We start from the raw sequence: 15722 nt of genomic DNA, 5'->3' as shown, positions 1-15722 counted from the left end.
TTCCAACGGTATAAAGTTTTCTATTTTTGGACATACCAAACAAGAGATCTAATTTTCTAAGTTTTGTCGCGCAAAGCTGAAATTTTCTGATTTCTTAAGAGTTGAATCTTGAATTTCAGTAGAGTGAAGCTCTTTTACGACGTTATCTTAATTTTAAGCAAGTGTAAATTCTTCCTTGTTTGATAAGGGATTATGAATGTATGAGAATGATTATTGGTCATTTTTCTTCAGGCGATCAAGAGGGTCTTGAGGAGAATCTCGGAGCAGATCACTAAAGACTTTCTTTACTCATTTGTTTTGAATTGGTGAGTGTCAAGTATAAAGTGTTGCTAAGTGCATAAATTGTTTCTCATTAATTGAGTATTTTGGAATTATCGAGACGAGTGTGTACTTTATCGCACTCATTCTCTTTTAAGTGAATTATATTTGAATTATATGAAGTGAATTTGCTAAGTGAAGTAAATGAAGTGTTACAATAGTGAATTATGCTATGTTTGCATATGTCGATTGGAGTGAATCTCATCGACTTATATTATAATAGTGGGGGACCCCCAAACTCATTGGCCGACCTTACGACTCGAGCCGGCATGGGCTTGGTTGTGAAGCTTGGTGAGCCATGAGAAAAAAATCATAAGCTTGATTTATTTGAGAGATCTTGCTTGGCATACTCTAGTAGTATTGCCTTATATAAAAGAAGTGCGGGCCCTGAGCAGGGGGTGTAAAGGTGAACGGGCGTACAAAATAAGCGGAGTTCTACGGACTTAATACCTACCCGGTTGACGGAGTGTCATCACGTGGAGGTATTAGATCGAGCATCGGCAAAGCAAGTGGAATATAGCTCCTGAGAGCTCCTGTATCCTTATTAAGTGTGTTTATTATTAAATTATGAATTACTTGAACTTTATTGATTTACTTTCCGTGTAAGTGTTATTGTTATTGGAACTATGTGTTTGCATGTTTTCTTGGTCTCACTGAGCGAAATCGCTCATCCCATTAGTTTTGTTTTCCTTAACAGGAGTTCGGATTGGAAAGAATTTTTGAGGAAGTCGACTTGACTATTTTGATTAAAAATCTTGGGGTGTAATTGACTAGTCGACTGATAATGGTTATATTTTGGGAAAGCTGTTGTACTTTTGAGAACTTGTGTTGTAAAACTTGAAAGTTTAATTAAGGAAGTGACTTTTCTTTATTTCGACTTTTATTCTTTGGTTGTTATCCTTAAATTTGAATTGGATTCGTATTGAGTCTTGCCAAGAGCTAGGCAGGCGTTCCACTGATTCCCATGGGTTCGCCCTTGGCAGAAGTGGGGGCGTCACGGTAACAGTAAATTATCAATAAGAGGAGGTTAATAATGATATTCAGCCATTACCAGTTGCTCAGGGTCCAAAGATTGAGTTAATTGGACGTCCACAGCGTCAGCTACAGATGCCAGCTCATTTGCAAGATTATGTGATTATACCAGATGATATTCCTTCCGATGAAAATATAGTTAATTTTGCTTTGTTTGCAAATTGTGATCCTATGATGTATGAGGAGGTAGCCCATGATGATCGTTGGATGAAAGCAATGGAGAAAGAAATTCATGTAATTAAGAAGAATGATACTTGAAAACTTACTTTTCTTTCAACTGGTAAAAAAATCATTAGAGTGAAGTCGGTGTACAAGACAAAGTTTAAATCCAGTGGTATACGAGGATTGACTCTTATTTTCTTGCTCGTGATTTTCAGAAATGTCTATATGAGCACATTTTATATTTTCAATCTTCTGCGGTGTGATATTCTTATTATGTGCATATATGTAAATGCTATGATTTTACAAAAAATAATTTGAAAACGATTGCACAGTTCAGGACGTCTATGATTAAGCAATTTGAAATGACATACATGGGACTTATGTCATATTTCTTGGGAATTGAAGTTTTTAAGTCTAATAGTGGGATTTTTATTTCTCAAAAGAAATATGCAAGTGATATCATAAAGAAGTTCAAGTTGGATGCAGTTAAGCCAATTCTAACTCCATGAGCTTGACCAAGAAGAATGTTGGTGGATATGTGAATCCTACCTACTTTAAAAGTTTGGTAGGGAGTTTGAGGTATCTGACATCTACGAGACCAAAGACCAATTTTGTTGTTGGGTTGATTAATTAGCAAATTCATGGAATATCCAAGTCAATCATATTTGCAGGCGGCTAAGAGGATTTTGGGGTGAATTGAAGGCACTCAGAGTGATAGTATTTTTATTCAGGAAATGATCCAATTGAGTTGTTTGGCTATACAGATAGTAATTAGGTAGGTGATACAGTTGAGAGGAAGAGTACTTCAGGGCATGCATTTTTATTGACTCAAGAGTGTTTTCTTGGAGTTCTAAGAAACAACAGATAATTGCATTGTCTGCTACAGAGGCGGAGTATATTGCAGTAGCTAATAGTGCAACTCAAGTTTTATGGTTACATCGCATAGTTAGCATTCTACAGCAAAAGCAAATTGGTCCTACGAACATTTATTGTGATAGTAAGTTGGCTGTTGAATTGTCTAAGAATTCGGTTCTCCGTGAGCACAGTAAACACTTAGATATCAAATATCACATCACGCGTGAGTTGGTTCGAAAGGAGCTTCAAGTTGATTATTGCAGAACTAAAGAGCAAATGGCTGACATTTTCACCAAGGCGTTGAAGATGGAGACTTTTGTCAAGTTGACGAAGATGTTGGATATATCAAGATTATAGGAGTTTGGTTTAAGGGAGGCATTGTGGGATAATATAAACCAAACTTAGTAATTTGTTTATTTGGTTATATGTTAGTTGAGGCCATGCATCATTAATATATTGGTTAGTATAATAAGTTGCATTGTGAATTAGTGAGGTTGGCCACATTGGATTCGGCCCATAATGTTAGTAACTTAAGTCAGCCAGTAAGGGGTTAGTATTGTTACCTCTACATTCGTTTTAGTTTGAAGAATCAGTAGCCTCGTTGTTTCATTTTTCTTGTAAGGGATTAGTAATATAAGATGATTGATTAATATCTTATGTTAATTAATATTGCAATTAATCAAATCCATCAATTAGTCATATATATTATTCTAAAATTATGATTTATAGTAACATTTCCTTGATAGAAGGAAACCCCAAGGATTTGATATTTACCAATAAGGGTTCCTAACCTAACCTAAAAAAAGCCCGTGATATTCCATCTACAATACAGTCTCTTTGATTAGACATAGGTTAGAAGTTCCTTCATTCCAAATTCTTCTTTACATATTTTATGTTGTTAAAATAGATAAGGAGGCAAGGAGAAAAGGAGGCATACGGGATTAATTTGTACTTGATGACAATCGTTGGAGGTAAGGTTATTTAGATTTCTGCTGCCTAGTACATTCATGTGTAAATAATTAGTTTTATATGTGGTATCAGAGCCAACCTCTAATCATGTTGTTTAGCTTATAACTTTACACTTGATTAGTTCTTTCCTTGGAAATTATGCCAAAATTTGTGCTAGCGAATTGAATCCAAGCGTCTTTTTAAGTGAAATATCCAAGTTTTATCAACTGAGGAATTACAGTAGATAAAACGTCTAAAACAAACTAGCAGTGGAAAGTGGACAACCATCCTCTAGTCGAAACTTCAAACTTTAATTCTTTTTTTTTTTAAGTAACCAATGAAAAATAAAATGATCCCAGCCTCACTTTAAAGATTATTGGTACCTTCATTTTGGCAGAGACCGCACAAGTTTCATTTAGTTGAAAGCGCTAGATTTGGATTTAGAAAGGTTAGCCATCCACGAACGTCATGAAAGTCGTACGAGTTTTTCACTAAATGGACCGCTTAATTTATCCATTTCGGAGGTATATCATCCTTGGAAATTAGGCCAAAATTTGTGCTAGTGAATTGAAGCCAAGCGTCTTTTTAAGTGAAATGTTCAAGTTTTATCAACTGAGGAATTACAGTAGATAAAACGTCTAAAACAATAAGTAAAAGATATTTAATACGTCTTATACCTCAATACCATCACCGGTATGATCCCACAACTCCTAATTACCATGAACAAATACGGGATGCTGGAGCACATCTTATTTTTCAACCCAATGGGTTTACATCGAATAGCCAAATATATGTCTACTAAGAAATTAAGAATACAAAATCCCCAATAACTTTGAAGACTTCAGTCCCTCAATCCTTTGTTACGATGATTAACAAGTCAAAATGATGATTTGAACTAATATTTTCCAATGAGAATTCTGATAGAACAGGTGCTCAATCACTAGGGAAAAAAGAAAAGAAAACAAAACAAAAGCAAGAATAAAGGAACGGTGTCGCAATCTGTTGGACGCAGCTTCAAACAGACCTTCGAGGATTGGACGTACAAAGCAACCTTTCAAGGAACTACATCCATCTTCGGACACACTTTTGAACACAAGAAACAAGGATCGGCTGTCCAAACATGGAAGAGCAAATATCAATATTGATTGAACGAATCTCTCGGACAAAGGGCTATACTCTGGTCATCCGTCAGATGGACTCTTGGACAAAGGAGAACTTGCATTGGCCATCCGAACATCTACACAACAAAGCTTCTCATCCTTGATTGAACGATTGTATCGAACGCTAGCATAACGAACAGAAATGTGATAGTTTCAACAGCTAGTTTTTCCTGCATTAAATGCTTGATTATTAGAGGGCATTTTGGACCAATTTTTGGGGTCCTATAAATACCATAAAGTCTAAACTTATTCAGAAATTTTGTCTATATCAATTATAAGCTCTCTAGAGTAATTTTGGTAAAAAAAAATACTCTTTCTTGTTCACTTGTAGTTTTTTATGAGGTTGAAAAGCTTGTAAAATTCTTCATTGTAATTGTGAGCAATTCAATTTTACCTTGGAAAGGTTAGATATATAGGAAGTGTAAAACTTTTGACTCAACTAAGGAGAAATTAATGCGAGTAAAGGTAATCATTTATTTGTACAAAGTGGCATATTGTTTCACCAATTTTGAAGAACTTTTTTAATGGATCAACTTCAATCTTGGAGAAGCTTGTATCAATTTCATTTGGTTTACTTTATTTTAATATATTGCTCATTGTTTGCTCATTTAGGTGCTATACTTGCCTCATCTTTATTGTTTTCTACTTAGTCGCTTTAGTTTGTGATCATTTAGATAAATTTGGTTAGTTAAAATTAGATAAAATCTGCCATAACTTATCTAGTTTTTATACAACTTAATTCACTCGTCCTCTTAGATTACACTTGACACTTGCAAAGTTTATAAGAGAAGTGACAACAATTTTTATTTCATGACGAATTGAGCTTACCTCAAAAATTTTCACTCAAGTCTCTTTCAAGCACAAGACTCCAGAATAAGGAATTAGGACTTCTAGTCCACAGGCGTCTAATATGGTGTGACAGAAGGACGCCACAGAAAAGAGTAGAAGACCCATGCAAGTCTTTAAAGTCTAATTTCATTTCTGATATATGGGGTCAAATAAAACAGCAGCTACACAAGACTTTTTCACAAGGTTCACGTAGCCTTATCCTTTCAAATCTTTCTCCGAATCTCAATCATATATGTAACACTAGAGCTTGTACAAGTTTTGAGACAGCCACATAGAAATAAACAATGACGAGCAAGACTTTTGCTTCTCCTATGTTCATCTTCTTCTGGCTTTTGATAATTTCCATCATTTTAGTCCAACCCGCTCTCTCTGGACGGACACTTGGCGGCAGCGGTAAGTATACATCTTTCTTATTGACAGTTTTTTTTGAAATTGCTCAGCAGTGAGTTTGCTTTAATCGAAAACATTCATCTAAATTGGATACACTTCCCATAAACTATGATGATGATAGTACAAGTCATTGATGCATGAAAGTTGTTGATTTGGGAATTAGAGTTGAAGGAAATTGAACTATTTTCCTTGTTCTCTCTAAAACTTCTCTAATCAAAATCTTCTCTGCCTTTTTCATGGAAGAGAGATCAGACAAATTTGGTCTTTTTCCATAAAAGGGAGTCCTCTCTTTAATTTTTTTAGTTTCTTTTGTAGAATTTTCTAATGATAGATTCTTCTCTCATAAAATCTCCTAGTGAGAGTTTCTTCTTCCCTAAATTGTTTTAATAAAAGTTTTATTCTCTCCTAAGTTTTTTTCCTTATGAGGTTTTTTTTTTCAGTTTTTGTCATTTTCTGTGAAATTTGAGATTTTGTAGATCTAGTTTCTAAAATTTGCAATTTTTCCATTTATTATTATTGGATCTAAACTTCTCTTTGAAGTTGAACCAGTTTTTAATCATATCTTTGACTGTAGGAAAAATGCATAAATCTATTGGGTTACAATGATTTATCTGGATAGTAGATATGATATGTTGGCAAACCGTGAGAAACAAGATGGCCGAAATTCTGTCCATTGTTGCTTTGTTTTCATTTCGAATTTTTGGTACTTATTTTGCTGTGAAATTGATGGTTATATGTGGTATATTGTGTGTACAAAGTGTTGTCCGAAAATCATGTCATTTGGTTAATCAAAACTAGAATTTTCGAAACTGCAAGAAATCTGGAAATGGTCATCCGAAGGCCTGAATAGTGTATCTTTGGTTGAACATAACTTTTTGTACAAAAGTCGAAATCGAGTGCCATTTGCGAAATTTGAAACTAGACATTCTTAGGTTTAAAACGGTATAAAAATCATTGTCTAGTTCGTTTTGTGTGAACTGCAGTGAACTGATAAAGTCAGCTGTTCTGTTCTGCCAGTCCCATTCGAATGGACATGAGAAGCTATAACTTTTGGCTTGAATTCAAACTACTTGTGAACTGATTTTCGTAATGTTTTCTTCTGATGAAATGAAGTATATTGAACCTAGTTTCCAACGCCACTGACCATTCTCAATTCCAAGTTGTATTGAGTGAGATATGGTACAATTTGTAAACTGCAGCAGAGCTGGAAACCCCATTCTTGTGTTGGCCGAATGGTTAGGCTAATTGAGGGATGCTTTGCTTTGTAAATTTTGATGTCAATTGACTACCAATTACTTGTTAAATGTTTCTTGGACCTTGGTTTCAAAAATGAACCAAAATGAGACTGATTTCATGGTGCAAAATGTTTTGAAAAGAAAGGTAAGCAAGAAGACAGATTTGCTTTGAAACATTTTACGAAATTCAGTCGTTTTGTTAACTGCCTTCCACGTAATTTTTTGCGTGAAGTTTGATACAGGGGTCGTCCACATATAGAGGTTTAAGTGTACAAAATTTGGTGTTATTTCAACAACCTTTCGATACCCAAATGATGTCCTAAAATTTGCTTTTCAAATTTGGAAAACTTTTCTTTTTCTCTTAGCCGAATGGTCAAACTTGTTTTGTAATGTTTTGTTTCGAAAACTTTGATGTCAATTACCCCTAAATTTCTCATTGGATGTTTATGGAACATTGATTTCAACATTTGAGTGAATTGAGGTTGATTGTGTGGGACAAAACTTTTAAAAGGAAAGAGAAACTCGAATAGGCAGATTAGCCTTAAGAGTTTCACAAACTTTGGTTATTTCGTTAACCATCTTTCCGTACGAGTTTTTGCCTAAATTTTGGTAGAGATATAGCTCGCATATGGAAGATTTAGTTTATCAAATTTGGTGTATTTTTAATGCCATCTCAATGGCCAAATGATACTTCAAAGATAGTTTTTCAAATCTGGAAACTCTTGGTTAGTGAGTAATTTTCAGCCGATTTTGAGCTATTATATCCTGATGCTCAAAACTCCGAATTCATTCCTTTTGTTGTGTTTGAAACCTTGATTGGAATTCATATTGTGTTACAAATTTCATGGGCTAGTTCACGTTCTGTGAATTTTGCCGAATTTCCAAAATTTACCGAAAACTAAAACTGAATCTGCTTTGCTGACTTAGATCAGCTACATTGAGCTGAAAATTGAATGCGTTCCATTTAGAATCTTGGAAAAGTGTCTTCTAGGAATTTTTAGTACTTTGGAACTAGTTTCCAACGGTACTAAGTTTTTCAATTTTGGACCTATTGAGTGCAAGATCCGATTTTTCAAAGATTGCTCCTTAAAACTGAAATTTTCGAACTTGTTGGGAAATGAGTTTTTAGAAACTTTTCGCTACCCTTCGATATTGAACGACTGTTTTAAACTTGATTTCATGAAGAAAATCAGTTTCCCTTGTGTTATTAAACCCCACTTTTGAGTCTCGATTTATGAGTAATTAAGGCTCTCTTTCATGATATTTTCTTAGTATTGTACAAGTGTACAACCTTCCTTGTTAACGAGAGGTTTATAAACAATAGTGTGTTATAGCCAATTATTATTATCTCAGGTGCTCAAGAGGACCTTCAAGAGGATCTCGAAGCGGACGCCTAAAAGTTTGTTTGAGCACTTATACTCTATTTTGAATTGGTGAGTGTTCCATACAGGAGTACGTGACTTAAATAGTTTTACGACATGTTTACTCCATGGTCATTATGTGTTTAATTGTTAAGTGCTACCGATAATTGCTCCTATGAACTTTTCCACTGTTTTAAGGCGAGTGTGTATTTTATCTCACTCGACCTACTAAAATGACAAATTTCTACCGTTAACCGTGAACTACTTACCGTTTACCGATCTATTTGATTACTTACCGTTTATAAATTTATTTGATTACTTACGCATGTTGTAAGCTCTAAATTGAATAGGATCCTGCCCTTGGTTACTAGCCTGCTTGAGTCAGGACTGGGCTCGGTTGAGTAGGTTGGAACCCTGGGACACTATTTCGGTATACTCAAGTATTACCACTGGAGGGATAAGGTGATGGCCAAACAGACCGAGGGGATCTGAAGTTATAAGGTGAAGTTGATCGAAATGGTTCCGCTGGAACACCGTATCCTTCAATATGTGTTTATTTTTGTAGAATGATAACTGTTTCATGTTAATGTGTCAATGTGCAATCTTGAACCATACATGTGTTATGCTCAAATTACTTAATTTATTAGAACTGCTAGAGGGTCTTGGAACCTCACTGGGCTATTTAGCTCATTCTACATTTTTGTTTTCCTTAACAGGGTTCAAGACTGAGAGTGCTCGTGAATAGTATTCAGTTGTTTTCTTTTGGAGACTTTAAGTTTTATTATAGTAGATGACTATAATACATATGCCGTTGTGTTGTATTTAAGTTTGAAGGTTAACTAATTGTAAGCATGAAATGTTTTGCAGTACTTTATATATATATTGAAATTATTTGAAGTATTTCTAGTTTTGAATTATGGATTGTAGTGAGTCTCGACGAGAGCGGGGCAAGCGTCCCGCGGATACCCTTGGGTTCGCCCTTGGGAGAAGTGGGGCGTCACACACACATGTAATCTTTGATAGTGACTATCCCACAAGCAACTTATTCTTCCAAGAGGTTGTCAAGGTGAAAAGACTCTTGGATTCAAGAGTCTTTTATGAAAATGATTTCATCCAGGCAATGGTTTAGAAAATGAAAGCCAAATTTGAGAAATATTGGGATGAATGCAACTTATTGATGGCAATTGGTGCCATTTTGGATCTAAGGCAAAAATTGTGCCTTATAGAGTTTTCCTTTCCCAAGATTTATGCACCTTTTGAGTCAGAAGAAAATCTTACCAAGGTCTAGAAAGCACTCTTTAACTTGTATGAGGAATATGTTACTGCAACTAGTAGTTCAAGTGGGAGTACAATTAAGTCCCATGGTGGGGCATTTGATGGCTGGGATTCAAGGTAGCAGAAGTCTTAGGATTGAGATGATTTTACTAAATATATTGTGGAAGTACAGACGTCGGCCCTCCGCAAATCTGAATTGTTAGATTATCTAAATAAACATTGTCATCCAATTGGCTCATATCCCAATTTATTTGACTGCTTAGAGTGGTGGAAAATCAACAATATCGCATACCTGATTTTATCTAAGATGGCCTACGATATCTTGGCTATTTTGATAACTACAATAGCATCTGAAGCCATGTTCAATGTCAGAACTAGAGTGATTGATTTATATCAAGCTGCATTGGCACCAAAAATGGTCCAAGTGTTGTTGTGTGCTGGAGATTGGTGTAGAAATATGTATGAGATAAAAAAAAAAACAAAGGTAAGTTTTAGATGGCTAAATTTTACCATTTTTTGATAAGTTTACTACTTCATTTCTAGATTTCATATTTTTTAAGTTATATATATCGTATGTGTATGTTGCTTTGGTGTATGCAGCAAATGAGGACAATCAAGGAAATTGAGCTTCCATAGATTTGATTGCCGATTCAAATGTGATTCAAGAATTAAAGATCAGGTCATTATTACTGTAACTATATTTATTTATTGATCTAATTTGGTCTTACTTTGAATGATGAGCAACCCTAGGGGAAAACCCTCCTATAACCTTCCAACTTTGTAATATCAGCGTTGGACCTTTTCTCCCTCATGAAAATTGAACTCGATTGTTCTCATGAACTCAAGACCTCTGACACACAAAGGTAATCAGCAACCTTAAGCAAATAATGATGGATGAAGAGACACCACGATTAGGGAACAAACTAATCGATAAAGTCTGATTTGAATCCTAATCTATGAACTCAAGAATTCAAGAGTAAGTTCGATTAAGAACTTGAAGGAAAATTCCTCACGATTTCTGGTTGTAATATTTTGTCCCTTTACTCATACAAGAGGTGCCTTTTTATAGGCTAGAACGAGGGCAAATCCATTTGGAGTAAAGATTGACAACTCACCTACCTAAACTAGGAAATAGGAATTCGACCCACATAAAGAGCCAGCTCTTTATGGCTTCCCGATAAGGCCCAATAATTAATAAAATCTACTAAAAGGATTAAAACTAGAGGACAACATGTCCTTTGTGTGATTAACAAACTACTAAACTAGACAGCTTTAAAACAACTGCTAACTAAGCTAACAAGTATGAGATCATTCTTTCACTTCAAACGTACAAGTGAACAAGGTAAATTCATGGTCCATCAAATCTTCAAACTTAGCTTACTCCTTGCTTGTATGGTGAATGATCAAGGATCGTAAAGCTTCCTTCACCCTCTTGGATCTTGATCTTGTCATCGGACTGCCAATGTCGACCAAAGGATCCTTGACCCAAGGTTGAAGTTGTTGCGCACCCGTATCCGCATCATTGAATGATTAAAAATTGATACTATTTTGTCTATGGTGTTAGGACTTGCTCATGGTGCAAATAGATGGCTTGGATTGTTGGAGAATGGAGAACTTTGTCAATGATTTATTGTGTGCATTTTCCTTTGTTTGATTTGTAAATTTGGATTGTGACTGCTCATTGAACTTGTTCTGGACTGGTTGTATTTGGCTAGTCAACTTGTAGTTGGAACAGTGAGCTTGTTTGAAACCTAGTGAATTTTTAATAGTGATTTGCTCATTGCTATTGTTCCAAACTTGAACTTGGTTAATTTGGCAACTTGGCAGTAGTTTTAGCTTCTTAAGTATATAATTGTGCTCATCACATCACATTTCTATTTCTATTATGGTATATACATTAATTCTACTTGACTTCGTGGTTGTTAGATTCGATGACAGGGATATTTTTGTAGGTTTGAACAAGAAATTGTAGTAGGTCACGGGATTGAGTTCGAGCATTACTTGAGCATTGACTCGAACTCCATGCAAGTTGATCTCGAGTTCTATGAGCAATGCATTGAACTCGAACTCGAGCTCCAATAATGCTACTCGCACGAGCTCGAGTGTTCTTTCTGCATGTCGAGTCGAGCTTGAGTATGGTGATATTCAAGTTCAACTCGATTTGATTATTTCCCTAATGGAAATTAATTTGAAAAATGGGGGAAAAGGAGAAAATTTGTCGATAATTTTTTAAGGGTTAATTACAATTAATTCTCTTAAAATATACCCCATTTCTCACTTTACCTCCTGACATTTAATTTTTATCACTCAAACCCCAATACGACAAAATTACCCTTCCATTAGTTTGAATTTTCTTTTTTCTTTTTTCTTTCCCTTTTTTTCTCTCGTTTACTTCTTTATCTATTTCTTCTTTCTTCTCTCTTCCGTCTTTCTTAACAAAAAACTTCATCTCAGTAGAAACTTTATCTGGAGATTGTAATTGGGTTTATAAGTGAAACTTTGATAGGTATCAAAAACTAATTTCGATCTTTTTGTATGATGCCTTGTGTTGCAAATTCCAATTAATAATCATTAATCATGTCACAAATTCATCTTGCGATATTTTCCTAAAAATAAAATAAGAAACTGGGACAGGAAAAGAAAAAAGTAAAAGAATTGAAAAGTCAAAAAATGGTATTGCAAGCTCTTCAGTGGTGTAACTTGTAACTATAGTATGAGTTATTACTTTGATTACTTTTTCACGTGGGCATTTTTTTTACGTAACAAAGCAATTTCTTGTCTTGAATAGCCTGAGTTATGTGGTGGAACAAATACATGTTTTGTTCATGTGAGATGGATAGATATTAGCAATTATAGATAATTGTCAATGGATCTGACTTTGTATGTAGAGTATACTTGATTATCAACCTTTTGCAGTTAAACAACATTGATGGATAGGAGTCTTTCAATTTCTTCTTCTTAGGCAATAGCATTCATCCGAGTGATCAAACCAGTTGTAGTCAGCAAATGTAGGCTCTGTAGATTCAACTCATTGTATTAATAATGAAAGTAATAAATGTACCGTGTTTGTAATTTCTTTGTAATGGTTAAACCTACGAGTTTGGTAAATACATTTGCTACTTGCCTTGCGATAGGTTTCTGTCTAGCTAGATTGGCACCTCATTCTCCATGTGTTTGTGAAATCATTAGTCTCAATTGAAAATGAAAACAATATTGATGTTGAAGTACCAATCTTGAAAGCAAGTGTCTTGGAACAATCAATGTTGATGTTGAGGTGTCAACTGGTGAATAGAATGGTAGTAATAGGGAAATCAGACTCAGGGTGCGTTTGATAAAATTGAAGTTTGAAATCTGAAATTTGAAGTTGAAATCTTTTAAGTTATTAAATTATTAAGTATTAAATCTAATACATTTGAATGCATATCATATTCAGTGATAAATAAATAGCTTATCACTTAATTTTGGGAGCAAGTTTTGCCTAAGAAATTCAGTGCTAGTTAATTAATTCATATGTTAAATTTTTGGTTATCAAATAGTTTGAATATGTTAAGATCTGAATTCATAAAGTTTAAGTGCTGAATTGGGTTATCAAACAGGGGCTCAATCTTCAAGATTCTACCCATAATTGGAAATAAGCATTCTAGATACTAAAATATACGTGGGATCTAGACAATTGATAATTTATTTTTTTAAAAAATCAAAATTTTGAAAAGATTTTTTTTTAAAAAATTTTGAAAGTTGCATTCGCCCGCTTAAAGGGAAAAGTCTCACTACTAGAATGAGAAGGAGCTCTAATAGAGAGAGAAATTCTTTCAATGCTCAATTCATTTCGTACATTTTTTTTTTGGAAAAATTGCATAAATCATTCCTCATATATTACAAATGTTAAAATTTAGCCCCTCAAAATAAAAACAAGCGATTTTAGTTCCTCACACAGAAAAAGCGATTGATTTTGGTCATCTGACGTCTTTTCTGACCAATTCTAATTGGAATTAGCCATGGACCCACCACGTACTTTTAAAGGGTAGATTTGGCAAATTAGTTATTGCGTTAACTTCAAATGTAATGGACCTATTTCATCCCTATTCTCCAAATCTAGGACATAAGTCGCCCATTATCACTTGTTGGCTATAGTAACCAAAAGCTCTTCTAGAGTGAGCTAGTGTTTGAAAGCAACCATGAGAAAAAGCAGCAAGATTTTTAAGTCCACCTGCGAACAAGACATAAAAGCATGTGGCAAAAACCTAGATGCTTACAAACCTAAACCAAACATCCAAACATGCAATACCAAAGAAAACTTTACATGTTTAAAAAAAGTATGGGAGATGCAGAATAGAGAAAACTAGTAATACTAGACTTATGACACCTTTATTTCTTGAGAATAAAAGTTTAGTACAAAGTTGCAAATTGAAAAAATAACAATTATCAGACCTCAACTACATATCCATGTACACAAAGGTAGAATAGAGAATTCACCAACCCCACCACCATTTTAAGTACATTTTTGGCCTTTTGATTCAGAAATCCACTATTTAGATCTCATTTTTCTGCAAAACCAAAGTGCAGATGAGAGGGGGTCAAAAGAGAATTTGGTCATCAAGAAATAGATAGTACTACTGATACTACTATTACTTGCTAGTGCAGTAATAGTACTTCGAAAGTAATACTTACTAATTAGTAGTACTAATTAAAGAAACTGTAGTTAGCTAGCATGGTACGTTCAATTATTTCATGATGTACCATTTCGAGTCATGACGAAGACATGATGTGAAGAAGCGTTTGGCGTGGAAATTGAAAGATGGATTTTTGACATTGTATGATCATCACGATGATCATTGTTATCAAGCCAACATGAAACTTTGTTATCCTTGGGAGGCCATTCATTGAAGATATGGTGCATTACTTTCTTGTTCTGATGATAATCTCTATCACTAATCCATAACATTGCTGCTACTATTGTTGGCTAGCTTTCCTTTGCTGTCTAGAAGTACTGTTGTAGTCATAATCATAATTAGGACTTTGAAGCTGCAAGTAAGAATAGTGACCTCCACTACTAGTTGAGTAAGAGGACCCTTGCTTCGGATGGTTACCTAAAGGTGAACTCAAGCACAATTTGCGATTGTCATGGAAATTTGGAATCTTTAGATTTGCTCTGCCACTATAAGGATGAAAATTGGATTGTTGTAGTGAAGAAGAAACCCCAATTTAGAAAATAGGGATGAAATAGGCCCTTTACTTTTAAACTCAATGTAATAATTGATTTGCTAAATTTACCCTTAAAATATGGAGCACGAGAAGGGTCTGTGGTAATTCCGATTAGAATTGACTAGAATGACGTTAGAGGACCAAAATCAATTGCTTTTTATGTGTAAGGGACTAAAATTAATCATTTTCATTTTGAGGGATTGAATTTTAATATCAGTAATATGTGAGGGACAATTTATGCAATTTTCTCTTTTTCTTTTTGGTACCAGGACTCCATGGTAATTACATATTTGGATTCTAAGGATGAGAAGGTCAGGATAATCCTCTACGTCGAAAAGAAATATACACTAATTGTTTTCTAAAATTTTTCTTCTTATATTACAACTAACTTAACTGACATTTCTTACTTGTCATTTGCTAAACCTTCTAACTTTTCTTCTTTTTAGTATTTGTTTCTTTCCTTTTCTACTTTCATAGCAACAAATATCCCATATGGGTTGCAAATAGAGAAGTGAAGTATATTTTGGGTTTTTGATTTTGAATAAGGGTTACCTTTAAAAAATACAAAAAAAAAAAAGACAAAATTGATCCACAAGCAACTGATTGGCAAGCAAAAAATTAGTGGAAATTTTATCAATATTTTCTCTAAAATGGTACACAAAACATTTATCTTGGGGCAAAATCCTTCTTTTCCATCTATATTTCTTAAATTCCATCTTTCCCTTACTAAAAAAATTTTAACAAAAAAACACTTTGCTAATATAACTGGTTCTGTTTTCCTATATTGAAATTGTTAACATCTCTATTTATGGTTTGCTTGGTAGGATATAAGATATTTTTTAGGGAAAATTTTTTTTCAGGAAAAATGTCCATGATTTTCAAGTGTTTGTTTGATTTTTTTTATAGTTTTATTTTCAGTAATATCCACCATT

At 34.3% G+C, this 15722-nt stretch overlaps 1 long non-coding RNA gene across 1 annotated transcript; it reads left to right on the top strand.

Moving 5' to 3' along the window:
- Positions 1-5418: 5418 nt before the first annotated feature.
- LOC140038244 (uncharacterized) lies at positions 5419-9210 on the top strand. The gene is made up of 3 exons (XR_011842054.1): positions 5419-5717; positions 8303-8382; positions 9027-9210. It is a non-coding gene; the product is annotated as an uncharacterized lncRNA (long non-coding RNA).
- Positions 9211-15722: the final 6512 nt, after the last annotated feature.

Source organism: Coffea arabica, chromosome 3e (genome assembly GCF_036785885.1).
Source record: "Coffea arabica cultivar ET-39 chromosome 3e, Coffea Arabica ET-39 HiFi, whole genome shotgun sequence".
Taxonomy (NCBI): Eukaryota; Viridiplantae; Streptophyta; class Magnoliopsida; order Gentianales; family Rubiaceae; genus Coffea; species Coffea arabica.
Note: the sequence above shows the minus strand (reverse complement) of the source record. Positions and strands in the feature narration are given on the sequence as shown.